The sequence below is a fragment of the Cyanistes caeruleus genome, chromosome 9 (genome assembly GCF_971803275.1).
Source record: "Cyanistes caeruleus chromosome 9, bCyaCae1.hap1.1, whole genome shotgun sequence".
NCBI lineage: Eukaryota > Metazoa > Chordata > Aves > Passeriformes > Paridae > Cyanistes > Cyanistes caeruleus.
Window position 1 is genome coordinate 27,421,760 of NC_141709.1, and position 12,477 is coordinate 27,434,236.

Genomic DNA, 12,477 nt, shown 5'->3' on the forward strand with positions numbered 1-12,477 from the left:
CGGCACTTTGCAAAACCTGGCAGTCTTGGCTCCAGCTCCTTTTACTCCTCATAAAGGCAGTTGAGGGCAGTATAAATTGTGCGTGTGCTTCCCAAAGTGCGTTATGCCAATCCAGCTCGCGTGCGAGGGATTTGCATTCAGAGGGCTTACAGTAGGTACAGAATTATTAATACAGCGTTGCACTCGATAGCTGAGACACTGCTTGTAACCAGGGGAAAAAACCACTACCCTTCTGCTGTAAAGCATCTAAATGGGAATCAGGCTCAGTCTTGTCTCATAGCATAAATGTCCTGACCTGCTGTTCCCTACTTTGTAACACAAATTCAGCTATAATCAATTATGGCTTGAAATGTTCCTTAAACATAGAGAAAAATCCAAAGCACATGCGAAGGCCTCTGATGGTAACTGATGTGATAAAGCAGTGCAGGAAACTCCTTTTTCTTAAGGCTGGTTTTAAGTGCCTCTGCAGACAGATGTAGCTGCTGTGCTGTGTACTGCTAACCTTGAACTGACATTAACAAGTGTATCCAAACTTTCCTTTTCCAGCCAGGATGGGGACTCCTCTGACAGCTGCTGCACATTTCCCTCTCCCCTCATTGCATGACCATCTCTAGGTAATCGATAGAGGTCAAATCCAGATCCCCATGGGGATTCATAGTGAAAACTATTGGCATCAACAGGTCAGGAATAGCAAAGAGAGGGTTTATACAACAGAAAGCAGAGAACATGAGCAGGAAAAGGGCACCCCAATCTCAGCTGGTGTAAATCAAGCTAGTTACAGATTTTCAACAGATAAGGCAGGGAAAAAAAAACAAAAACAAAAACCAAAAGAGAATAAAAGTATCTGTATTTAATCAGCTCGGATGCAAACACAATCGGCTCACAGCCCCGTGTCACAGGAAAGCTTGGAGGTGGCCAGGCTGCTACAACAGGGATGCTCCATATCCTCCAGCCGCTACTGCTTCCAGGCCAGTCCGGACACAGAGGCGAAGCAGAGAGAGGAAAAGCCCTGCTTTGTTCCTGATTTTAGCAACCATGAGGGAAACATTCCCTGCTGCCAGGCGGCTGGGCCGGTGCTGTCGGAGCCAGAAGAGGGCACTTGCGCTCCAGCAAGCGGGAGATGCGCGGCAGCGCTCCGGCAGGAGCGGCCCCGCCTGCGGCACTGCGCCCGGGATGCGCCGGCAGGCACCGGCTGCTGCTCCCGGGAGGGCACCCACAGCTCTCCTCGCTACATTTCCTGCCTCGGGGCTCCCTCGAGTCCTCTCGAGAGCAAAGTGATGGAGCTCCTGCACCGCACAGGTCTCTAACCTGAGTTCCTCCAGCAATATGGATCGTGCGCCAGCTGAAATTTTCTCCTTGCTGGAGCTTTCTGTGATGGCTTCCCCAGACAGACCCTCTGGAGTCCAGTAACATTTACACTCCTCTCCAGCCTTGCCCTCAGCAGAAGCATTTCTTGAGACCCTTTCCTTTGCTCAGCTACCTGTTGTCACCAAACTTGCCCAAACTTAATACTGCTGAGAACTCTTGTTGATAGAAACCAAAAACAAATAAGGTCAGAAGCTTTAGGGTGAATGTATGTGAAACATACAAATGCCTGCTGCCCAGCTAAACAGAGAGGCTGCTTGCTTTTCCCAGCTGTGTCATCTGGTTCAAAACCAGACTGGTCTCCCTACAAACCTTACTTACTGAAGCACAAAAACTGTTCCCATCCCTCCAGGCACAATGTAATCAGCCATGCCTCATCTCCTTAGAAAATTCCTGACAACAAAATTTCACAGATTATGCAAAACCTTGATTTAAAGGCAAGTTAGGCCGGAGGAGATGAAGAGAAACAAACTGAATGATATAGCAAATAGGACGATTTAGGTCTTGTTTTGAAAGCTTTGTTCCTTTTCTGTGGTGTTCCCTATGACAGATACAAAGCCATTTTCTTTTTGAGGTAGGCAAGCACAAAGTAATAGCTGATGTATCTGAACCAGCCCATAAACTCCCACTGCATCAATCTATACCATCTAATTCTAAGTGGCTGCCTCAGAGTGGTTAGCCCTCTGTTTGCATCCCAAAAGTTTCCAGACACATGAATAAACCAAGCACGGATAAATTAGGTCTGAAGATCAGTTTCTCAGATGGATCTGGCAGCTGCCTCGGTTTATTGGCAGCTCATTTATCATCTCAAGAAAAATATTGATGGTTCTAGAGACACAGGCCCTTTCTGTGTCCTGGCTGAAGGAAAGCTGTCCTTCTGGGCAGGCTTTGGAAAGAAAGTCAATGCAACAAAATATGCTTGGCAGAAACGTGAGGGATGTGGTGCAAAGAGGAATCATTAACTAAGGAAGAAGGAACACCAGGATGATAACCCTGTTGGCCCAGAAATAGCCCAGTCTCAAATCTTCACAGTATTACAGCAAGAATATGAGATTGTGAGTGCTAACAGGCACAGTCATGGGCATCTTCTCAAGTGGAGATATCACTGCTGCACAGGAAGAGACAAAGAGCCTGAAGCTGTGTTCTGCCAACAGAACCAGACACTCAGCAGACTCTGAAGAAATGAACAGAAACACAATGATCAAAAGGCTTGAAAACAGGAATAATGGGACCAAAGTACTGGGAACTCTCTCCCCTTGGGCTGGCAACGTCATGCAGCCCTGACTCCACGAAGTGTTGGCAGTGCAGCTGCCTCTCTTCTAAAAAGACACCAGGAGGACAATTGGAGCCCCTGAGCCTCCATTCCCTATCTTGATTCAACCAGCTGCATTCCACTTGAACAGCATATTTGAGGGTTTATTGAAAGTAATATTGAGATCTGTCATGTATTGATGTGGTGGGAAGAGATCTCACTTTTCACATGTCCCCCCAACATTGCTCCAGCCAAACGTCAAGAGGAGCCAGTCCAGTGTAAGCTTTTGCTGCATATGCCACTGCACTGCCCTGCAGATCCTCTTTGCTACATGAGAGGTCTTGGGCAGGTAGCACTCATATTGAATTTCTTGAGGGACTGGATGATGGAGAAAAGATTAATGGATTGTCCCCTATCATTTGGTCTTTCATGGCATCAGATGACAATTGCTGGTTTAATAAGGATTGCATAGTTTCAGAAAAAGAAATAAGCAGCCTGACAGAATCATGAATGCAACCTGACTGTGGGAACATTTTATCCAAATGTTGGTTTGCTGCACAGCAATCATAATGACACAAATCAAGGTATTTGGGATATTGCTGTTTTCAAAAATGTAATCCCTCCAATAGGCATTGGTTGCCAGATTCTTTTAACATGACGAAAAACTCCAGTCTATACTGAACAGAATTCAGTTAGTTTAAGAAGTTTTGAATCCCTCCTAAGTGCTGGGAAAAAAAACCAAGAGGACAGGAGAGCAAGCACAGTATTAAGTGCATCAGGAATTGAACACATGATATTTACAGTCTGCACTCTGAAACTGAAAGCTTTATTTTTCATTTGGTTATACCAAATTCATCTTATACCTGCTGCTGCTCTGTGTCCAGAGTGCAATTTATCCTGCATGCAAATAAAAATCACACAACAAATACCACTGGAGTCACTGGAGTTGGTTGTCTATTAGCTGGCAACTCAAAGAGTTATGTATAACCAGAGAAAAAATGTATGATGACAAACCAGCTCTAGACATGGTTATGTGATCTGGTAATAATTTTCTGCTTATGATGCACAGGGTAAGTATGCAGAAAATAACTAAGCTGTGAAATTTCAAATGTGAAATACAGGTGGCTGATGGTCAATGCTGCTCCCAAACAATATTGTTCTCCCAAACAAATAATTTGTTCTATTTAACAAAATAAAATTTCCTGGTGGTAGGCTCAAAACAAACAAGTTATTAGTAAGCTATGGAAATACATAACAAGGAATGTTGTGGATGCCAAAAACGTATACAGGTTCATGGGAGGCACATCCATTGATGTTATCATGGGTATAATCAAAGTGTGGGGTTTGGTCTCTTCTCCCAAGTAACAAGTGATAGGACTAGAGAAAGTGGCCTCAAGTTGTGCCAGGGAGGTTTAGATTGGACATTAGAAAACATTTCTTTACAGAAGGGGTTGTAAGGCACTGGAACAGGCTGCCCAGGGCAGTGATGAAGTCACTGTTCCTGGAAGGATTTAATGGACACGTGGATCTGGCACCTGGAGACATGTTTTAATGGTGGGTTTGGAACTGCTGGGTTTAGTGCTTGGACTTGATGATCCTAGAGGTCTGTTCCAACCTAAAAGATTTAATGATTCTAAGAACTCTGGCTCTGGGATCCCCAATCCACTAATTGCTGGAAGCCAAAGAATATTCAGAGAAAACAGTTATATGCTTACTCTGTTATTAAATTCTTCTCAGGCATTGTATTTTGACCTCTGTCAGAGACAAGACACTGCAGAGGACTGGTTTTGATCTGAGCTGATTTGGCTGTTCTCTTCTTAAGAGATGAGACATGAGAGAATTAGACCCATCCTTGCTCTTATCAAAACACAAAGGTTTCTGAGCACCAGATCAAAGCTGCAGGTTACCTTTGGTTTCTGCCTGAGACATGTTCAGGCTTTGTTTTTCTGAACTGTGGACAAAGTTTCACCTCTAGGTGATAAGAAACACAGCTGGCTTGGGGTGGGCCTGTACTGGCCTTGGCTTGGATGGGCATTCTCACCACCTCTGAACTGAAACCTGACAGGTTTCTTGCCTCTTTCAGCAGGGGTTTGATGGGGAAGGTGCAATCTGCTTTCCAGAATGCCACGAGATATCCTTTGTTAGGGTTTTCACAGACATTAGGGGTTAAAGTGTAGGGAGAAAAGGAAAGTGAAGTCACGACTCACCAGGGGCATGCTCAGAAAGAAAAGGAGATGTTGGATCTGTTTGCTGTGACTTTCATGCCTACTGTCCTCCTCTGGTTTCTAACAATAGACATGCAGCTGTCCCTACTGGAGAGATTAATTGGGGTCTCTCTGCTCATTCAGCCAGCTATTTTTCATGAAACTCATAGGAATGTAGTATCTCTGAGACCTTTATCACTGTCAAATTCAGTTGCAATTGGTCAAGCAGTTGAGAAAGACAGACAGAAAGACACCTGTTTTTTGCAGAGTTTTCTAAAATTCATCTCTGATCCTCTTTTAGATCATTGGTATTTGAGACTAAAGAAGTAGTAGTTAAAGAAAACCTTCTGCTCCCACCCTAGAATTCCCTTTAATTAACAGTAATCAAGCCGATAGTAGTAAAATATGAAAGAAAGAAAGAAGCAGTAGTTTGGGTGAAAGACAGTAAAAAGTGAACAAAACCACAACACTGTGTTTGTCTGATCAGTGAAACACCTCCTGAAAAAAGCCCCAAGAGATGACAGAAAGGCCTGGGGTAGGGCTAATGACCTAAATGCCAACGAGATGGTGAGAACACAGACAAGACAGGCACAGGGGAGAAGATTCTGCCAGATTTGAAGAGACACAGAGAAGAGGAAAAAGCAGATAAAACCTGGAGACACACAAACACCACCACAGGCTGGCAGAAAAGGAGAGACCTCTCCTTTTAAGCAATTTGGCTGCTTATTGCTTTTTGAAAAACACCTTGCTCTGAATGGCATTTTTTCCTCTTCAATCCCAATGACATTTGGGAAAGCTCCAAAGCACAGGACTGTCTAAAGCCCTTTCCTAACCTAAGTCTCCAACCCACAGACATTACTCTTTAGTTATAATAACCACTCCCCTCAGACATTTCCAACAAATTGTTAATATCTTTTAAGCCCTGCTCTCCATTGCCTTTCAGATTAGCCTTGCCCTTTCCTTTGCACTTAAGTTTAGCAAGTGTTACTAATAGGAATTTAACATTTACCAAAGAATTATTTTAACTACAGATCTAATAGCATTTGTATGGTGTTCTGAGCACCCAAGAGCCTCATATCAGTTCTATATGCTTAGTTTTGTCTAAGTTGCTTCTAAGAAAAAGGAAAAATACAAGTTTAAGGAAAAGAAAGTTCATAAAAGAGGCATTCAAATCCAGGAAAGCCAGTTCCAAGAAGGATAGCAGCAGTGCCTGGAGAGAGCTTTCCCTTCTTTATATTATCCACAACCCTGCAATCACTCATGTGATCCACTTCGCCTTCCAACTTTTCAGCAAAAGCTTAACTTATGCTTGGTCTAAGTTATTTTTTTCCTGTGTACAAAAGAAATACAAATAGAAAAATGTTGTGCTTATTATCACTATTATGCTTATTATTTATTATATTATTACTATTAAGATGCTTATTACTAGCTGGCTCATGCTCCAGCTGTCCACAAGGTCCCAGTTGCTGAATGGAGTTGTAAATATTGATGGTTCTCAAGTCAACCTGTCCAAATTCCATAGTCCAGGCTCACAGCTACTCAAGTCTTCCTGCTCTTCAAAGAAGGCAAACTCCTGTATTCATGTCTAAAACAGAGGGCATTTCTGTAGGTCTGAATATGCATCCTGCTCACATTCTCATCCCACAGCCACCAGCTGTTCTCTCCCCTGTACCTTGGTATCCCTGGGAAAGAAATATGTGTACACACAAGAAGAAGGAAAAGGAAACTGGAATCATATGGTCAAATGGAATAATTTTGAAGATGTCTGCCAAGCCTGATATTCTATTTAAGCAAAAAAATTAAAAATTCTTTCTTTTTTTTTAAAATGCACCTTTATAATACACTTTCTGCTTTTATATCATCTTTCATCTGAGGCTAGAAAAGCACTTTGAGATACAGATCATAAGAAACCCATTAAAAAAATTATACATATTCCTAAATAGACTGTAGTAACTCCCCTAAATTTCCATTCCTCTACTGATACTCTGAGACAGTGTTTGCATAGATTGATGCAGTCAGTACTACAGGTAACTAGATAAATAAATCTACATACAAATATAAACTGTTCCCCACAGACAGCCTCTCTTACAGAAGAGAAGTAATTTTGTGCAGCACTGTCCACTCCACTGAGCCCTTCGAGAGAACGAGGTGTGCATACTGCAACACCATGTACTGCTTTGTACTTTCATTCCACTGCACTTCATTAAACACACTTGCACTGTTTCTTAATTTTCTTTGAGCAGGTCCCACTGTATATCCCCAATATGAACAAACACACAGATTCCTTCTGGGTATGAGCCAACAGCTGCAGCCCTGAAAAATATCAGCTTCTTATATCATTAACTGAGTTTCCATGGTGCCCTGGGGCAGAGATATTGATGCTTGACAGCATTATCACTATAAAGTAACTTTACAACTCTATAATTTAACTCTATGCTTCCAGTAATATTAAGAGCATTTGAAATTGTGGCTGTAAACCTTGACACTTTCACACAGACTGGGGAGCTGAAAGGAGGATTTTGTTTCCTTTCCTCCAAACCAGCCCTAAACATGGTACTAAGAAACAGCCAAGTACTGGAGAGAAGATGTGCAAGGAGGTCACTTTTTGAAGAATCTGCAGGATTAGGATTAATGCCACCTTTTGCAACACACAGAAAGGAGCCTGTTTCTAGAAGCTTAGCAGAAGTAGACCTCTGGATGCCTTTCCCAGAATATGTGCCTGATTTACTTTGAAATCATCTTGGCAAGAACCTCTAACTGAAGTTCAAACCTAAGCCACACTGGATAACCTCTGCAGAGCTCCCTCAGCTTTATCAGCACAGCTTTTCATACCTCATTGGCTTTTGCTAGTAATGTTGCCTTTACTGGCGGGGAACGAACCTGCAAGGGCCATAATCTGTCTCATGAGGATCTTCTCTTAAGGATATCACTAACAGAGATAGGAGGATCAGGACAGGCAGTTGCCAAAAAAAGAAATGTAAAAAAGCCCAAAATAACCAAGTACATTTGCCCTAGGGGACTGGCAGGTACATGAAGCTCTAAAAGTTATAGATGCTACTGGAATTGTAGTTTGCATACAGATTCTTTTTCCCCAGGACAGGCATTTACTGAGATACAAGTACTCTTTAAAAGGAATCTGGATGTTACAAATGACTGTTTCCTCTGGGGATTTAACTTCTCAAGTCCCCAGTCAAGCAGCAGGCAGATACTTTGCTTGAAGTTAAGAATAAGAATGAACCCAGTGGTCTGGTCAGAGACTCCAGGATGTGAGCTCCTGTTAGGTGTCTAAAGAGATTCTAGTCAATCCAAGCCTTCATTCTGTGGCTGTAGCCACATAAATACAACTTTATTCCCACAAACATGAGAGAGTTCAGCAGTGCACCTTTGGATGGGGTCCTCCTCCACCTGGAGGAAGCTTGCAATTAAGATAAAAATACACAGAAAAAGCTATGGACATGCTGACAATTGTGATGCCCACCCATCTCGATGATTTTCCTCCCCTACAGCTACTGTAGTGCCAGCTCCTGCCAGGTCTCCATCATTTCTGCCTCCCTGCCTCATGGCTGGGCTGTGGAAGAGTGAAACCTTTTATTCTCTTTTATAGGCTGCCTCCTTTGCAGCAAGGATCCAGTTCAAAAACTCTAAGAAATGAACCAGATAGATTTTAAAGCTGTTGATGCGAGAGTTCTTTGCTGGCTGCTCTCAGGTCAGGCTGCGATGGCTGCTGCTCACAGCTGTAGTGGGATACTGAAAACACCAATTCTGGGTGTGCTGTCAGAGCAGGGCTCAGCCCTGCATCTGGGGATTCATCCTGCTTCCCCCTCTTTTATCCCTTGCTCCCTGCCCAGCTCAGAGGCTGCTGTGAATCGAGACAGCTCAGCAGCTGAGCTGCTGGTGGTGAGTTTTACAGAGCAGTTTACAAGCCTCATGTCATAAGCCCTGTAAATGCCTAGTAAAACATGGAATATAATGGAAGCATATCAGCTCATTTTAAAGCTCCTTCACCTGGTGCTGAGCTAACTGCTGTTGTGCTGCCTTTTTTAATCAGTTACCACCAAACGCGTGCATGTGTGAGAAGGGTTTTAAACATTTCTCTGTCCACTTCCAGGCGAGTAACAGACAAGCCTGCAATCCTCTTATTATGCCTTTGAAACAGAGTCCATTCACTGTTATCTGCAGCATGTGTTATCGTAGGGTTTTCTGCAGAGCTTACAGAACACATCCCTAATGTTTCTCACACTCCAGGTATGTATGTGTTAGACACAGACCTAGCAGGTACATACACAGCTCTGCAGGAATGTCTAAGTGCTTTGTTTGCTGGATGAAAATACAAGAGGAACTCCAGCAGTAATATCATTCCAATCAAGGCCTGAGACATTGATGCAATCATGTTAATTCTCTGTTTTAGAAAGGGCCAGAAACTCAACACACTTGCATGTTGTTATCCCACCATACATGCCCCAAACATACACCCCCTGCACAGGCTGAAGGAAGATCCTTCCTGCCTGGATTTCATTTAAATAGTGCAGCCTCAGTATCCAATCTGTTTCCAGAACATTCCAGGTATCATCCTCTAAATTCTGAACCAATTCATTTCGAACATTCATACTAACTGGAGTAATTTGAAACTGATTTCCACTTCTAAAGATACCTTCCCATTCTTTTTTTCTTACTGAAAAAGTTACTGTCCACACTAATGGTGAGAATTCAAACACTTATTCTGAAAGTCTGTCTTCCATTTCCATGCATGCAAGGTATCCACTTATCTCAAAATTACAAAGTATGTTTCAGTCAGTCACACAAATCTGAAAAAAATGGATAATCTCACCCAATGTAAAAATATATCTATTACTCTCACACAAAGGTTCATATGGATTACAGAGTTAGCATATAAAAACTGGAGAACATGAAGAGATAAAAAAACCCACCAACAAACCTAACCCACCTATATAATGGCATGAAAGGGAGTAGTACTGTGATCTTATTTGCCACAAATGCTCTAAAGAAAAAAAGCTGACAGGTATCATTACCTATCACCAGTGCAAACAAAATTCTGTTCAGAGTATTCGGTTTCCCTACCTGTCAACAGGAACAACATTAGGCTAAATTAATATTTTTCAGAATCTGGAGATCCTAATTGTTTTTTTTCTCTAAAAAGAGCCAATATGGCTAGTTCTGGATGTGTGATCCACTTTGTAGTCTCTTTCCATGGTCATGGGTGATCTGAGTTTGAGGCTGAATCTCAGCCTGTACCTCTTTATCCAACAGGAGAAGCTTTGAACAATCACAGACTCCCTGATCCTGTTTCCATTGAAAGGAAAGGGAAAAAGGAGAAAAAGAAAAGAAAAAAAGTAAAGGAAAAGAAAATGAAAGGGAAAAAAGACTCATACAACCAAATAACATCACAGTGGGATGAACAAAGTTCTAAGAAATACATCTTTAAAGGCAGATTTCCAGAATACTTGCACTATCAAGTCACAGTTCTTGGGCTCACTGTATTTTCTTCATTTATTTGCTTGAGTTGCTGCCTGCATGTAAGTAGATAGTTAATAGAAACAGCCCTGTCCTTGGAGGCCAATATGAACTGACTGCCTGTGTCTTTGGTTCAGGTCCATTAAAAAATCTGAGCATTAATTAATCACTGACTTGCAAATAGCTTGGAAGAGCTGCTCAGGCTAAACTGGAATGTTCTGCAATTGTTTTACTTTCAGTCATAGGCACTTCAGTGATGTGAAATTTTCTCCCCTGCCAGGACAGGATGTGCATAAATCCAGTGGCCACTCCTGTGTTGGATCAGACCAGTCTAGAGACTATTTCAAGCAGCTCCATTTCTTTCACTAACTAGAAAACTGCACATGTGAGGAAAAGATCTTATAGGCAGTACTCTGGATAGAATTCCTACATTGAAAAAGAAATAATAAAACCTTCCAGGGCAAAATGCCAGTGGAGCATACTCCACAGGCAAAAGAGCCTCCCCTGCTTGCTGTCTGCCAGGCCAACCAAAAGCTGCTTCTCCTCCTTTTCCACTCAGCTGGGTGAAACCCTAACTGCAGAAACCAAGCTGCTGCTTGAGCTTTCCCTATGCCAGCTCCAAGATTCTCTGATCTGGAGCCTGTTTGCTGTGCCCCAGCTGCTGATGGAATGAACAGAGAATGGAGCATCTCTGCCTGCAGCAGGCAAGGCAAGCCAAGCAAACGGAGATGTTGGACCCCACAGGTGAAACGTCTGCAATGTGAAGCACAAACCAGAAATCTTTATGGAAAAGGAAACTAAACCAGTCTCATCTACCAGTCATGAAGGAAAACATATCCAAGGGAATCATGATCTCATGTGTATGGCTCTTTCCATTCCTCGCTGTAAAAGCTGTTCTTGATAAATAAAGAGAAATAAGCAGTTTTCAGCACAATGAGCATGAAGTGAGGAAGAAAATTAAAGGTGAATCTAAGGCACAGGTTCTTGAAACACCAAAATACCAACTTAAGAAAATAAATACCTAAACCTAACAGTGACAACAATTTATTTCCACAGTGGCAAGATATACTACATTTGTGTATGTTGCAAGGAGCTTTTCCTTCAGTTGACTTTGCTGGGCAAAAAAGAGCTATTATTAAAGATCTATAAAAAAGAGCTTCTATTCCAAATGCTCAAGCCAGGTAAGTCACTTTAATATATTCATCTCTCTCCTTCCCCCAGATTTCACTTTCAGTGGAGAAGTCAAACCACAAAAGCCCAAATGACAAACAATTCCTTTCCCTACTCCCTGTTTCTTGCTCTTATTCCCACACCGAGAGCACACGGATGGTGAAAAATTATGTCTCATATGAAAATTTCTCCCTTGTTACCCCCAGCTTCCAAAATGCAGCAGGGAGGTAAATAGGCAGTCACAGCTAATCCCTCTCCTTCTCCAGTGTTTCTAAACCTTTGGAAATTTCTAAAGCTGCCAAGACAGAATGACAAAATGAAATAACATACCCAGCGTTGAAGTATGGGCACTGGGTGTTTGATTGAGCATGGTGACAAAAAGAAAAAGAAAAACATAAAAGCAGATTATAAGACCAGTCAGAACAATTCTACAAATTGCTGATACATTGAGATAGCCAGATGGATATGTGTTTTTTGAGGAATGAGACACTGCTTCTATTTGAGCACTCAAAAATGCCAACAACTTTGATGGTTTTGTTTTCACAATTTGACTTCCATTTTTTTGTCAACTGGCCTTGAAGATTTGTCCTCAAGGCAGGTGCAGAACCTAATGGACCCAGTTCAAAGGCAGAGAAGATATTTTACTCAGTACCAAAGATGCACTCTCAACTTGCTATTAAAACAATAACACAAACACAGGGCTAATGAGGGAATAAGGAGAGAAATGAAGAAAGAAATGGAAGACCTTGGAAGGGAATGGATCACAGACTCTCCAGGACTAGCTTCTATAACAAGTGTGTGAGACAATCTCCTACAAGAGGGAAATGGCTTATTTGATCTAATGTCTTTCTCTTCTTGAATTTTAACAGTATGGAGAATCAATAGGAGGGAAATTAAAGCACCAGGAGCAGACTCACATTTCCACTTGTGTGTGTTTCTATCTCAGCAAACTCTTATGGAGACAGAAGTATTTACCTTAAGTGCCTGGCTCACGTGTGCTTCAAGAGGATGGAT

At 42.2% G+C, this 12,477-nt stretch overlaps 1 protein-coding gene across 2 annotated transcripts in view; it reads right to left on the reverse strand.

The window, feature by feature from the left end:
* LOC111933065 (BEN domain-containing protein 5) overlaps nucleotides 1–12,477 on the reverse strand; it is an 887,514-nt gene that overhangs the window by 74,370 nt on the left and 800,667 nt on the right. The window lies entirely within an intron of this gene.